We start from the raw sequence: 2,105 nt of genomic DNA on the forward strand, positions 1-2,105 counted from the left end.
CTGGTGGTTATTATATGGGAGTAGGATGGTGTACGAAAGTGGAAGTGACGTAATGATAGCGGAACTCCAAATTTGTAGTCTTTTTGTTAATGTTACACGAATAAATCTGTGAAATGTGGCAAAAATATGTGTGTCTTTTATAGTAGAAGAACATTTTGCTAAAATTGTAAGTTTCTTCTTTAATGATTTAAAACCTAGAAATATAGTTTGTTGTTGGTATTTATAGTTATATATTTGAGCCCTTATAACAAGCTGACGTGTTCAAAATGATGTTATGCCTTGTAAGTTAATTGATACACATTGATAAACTATGCCATGCAACGTTACACCGAAATAATTTGAAATGAGGAAATGGCTTAAACAATAAAAACGATACATGGGGAAATATTCGTATTTTTAGTGACGTGTGCCTGATGCGCGCGCAGCTCCGTGACCGTCTTGTTTAAAGAAATACAGTGGGGGTTTTTTCGCCCTATCTTCGAGTGGTAATGAGTGCAGCCAGACCTTGCTCCAGCGCTGGCACAGCGTAAATTTAGTGTGGAGATAGGTCTGGCCAGAGCCCTAGAAAGAGAGAGTTACGTCAATGAGGGGTCAGAACGCGAGAGGGTCACGTGGTTCATGTAGCCGCCGAATAGTTCCAAACGAAGCTTGGCGGGTCATTTAAATGAACTGCTTAGCCGTGATTTCTGGTAATTACTAACCAATATTTTCAGATTTTTACATTTATATATAGATATAGATATATTCCAACGTGACACATATTCTATGCGCATGTGTAGGAACATTAAAACTAATATTTTGTTTGAAATTGACGAGCTATCACGCTTTAAATTACATCGTTAATTTGATCCAAACGTGCTTGTAAAATGGTCATCATTAAAATGTCGACTGTAGCTTCTTACCTGTAAATTAACCTTTGATTAATGCGAGAAACGTACCTTCGCCATAGAAATCCTATTGCCCCGGGTCGCACTGTTTGGAACTATCCGGGGCGCCCATGATCCGCCATTGCTGTTAAATAATTGGCCCATTGACGTCTACGGAGTTGACGTAACTCTCTCTTTCTAGGGCTCTGGGTCTGGCTATGCGAGACTTGGGGCAGACAAACTACACTGAATAATACATCAATATGAGAGGTTATTTGTGCATATGTATGTCATATATGAATATATACATAATATTCTATGAAAGTATTCCTATAATTTGTATATTTGGTCTCACATCTGTGTACATGGAGGTAATTCTTGTGTGTGTGCCTTGGGCTGAGCATCTTGATGTCAGATAGGGCCCTCAGTTACTTTTAATGACATGTTTTGACAAACACTAATATATCCAAATTATGAGACCCAAAGAGTTGCAACATGCACAGCCTGTAGTGATTGCGCCAACTGAAATATAGTTGAGGAGCATGCTAGGGACCCTCAAATAGATAGAACAGAAACCTTTTGGTGTAGAACCACTATTGTACGTCCTGAGAACAGGTGTTGTTGTGACTTCTCTTATGTGTTCGATCCAATACACCACAGGTGTCGTAACCCTGGCAAAAGAAGGTAAGTGAGGAAGGTAGTGTTTTGGGAGATGATGAAAATAAATTGCACTTGGTTTTTTTATTTTAGTTTGGATGAAAACGAGAAGTTGGACTGAGTGACAAAGTATGGGCCAGTTTTATTTCTAAAGATTGGAAAATTAGGCAAACTAGACCGAATAATACACGCACACAGTATGAGAATGGGTTTATTTGATGCATATCAAGTATGAAGGCATACAGAATATACTGTAACGTGCATGGATAAGTAGACACGTTGGTCCTTGACTAACGGGTCGGACCCTTTAGTCGACTGGTTAACGTTGTCGCTTGCGAAGCGGGAGACACAGGTTCGCGTACCGGCCATGGCGACGGCCTCCCAGACTGCCCCCCGAGATTCGCTGCAATACCATCAGAATACAAATCTATTGATGCAAGATACTACAATACAAATATACTGCAGCGAATTCGGGGGTCAGCCGCGGGAACCGCCACAGCCGGGACGCGAACTCATATCTCCTGCATCACAGGCGACAACGTTGACCAGTCGACTAAAGGGGTCGGACCCTTTAGCTTTACC

This window comes from Lampris incognitus, chromosome 4 (assembly GCF_029633865.1).
Source record: "Lampris incognitus isolate fLamInc1 chromosome 4, fLamInc1.hap2, whole genome shotgun sequence".
Classification (NCBI taxonomy): Eukaryota; Metazoa; Chordata; class Actinopteri; order Lampriformes; family Lampridae; genus Lampris; species Lampris incognitus.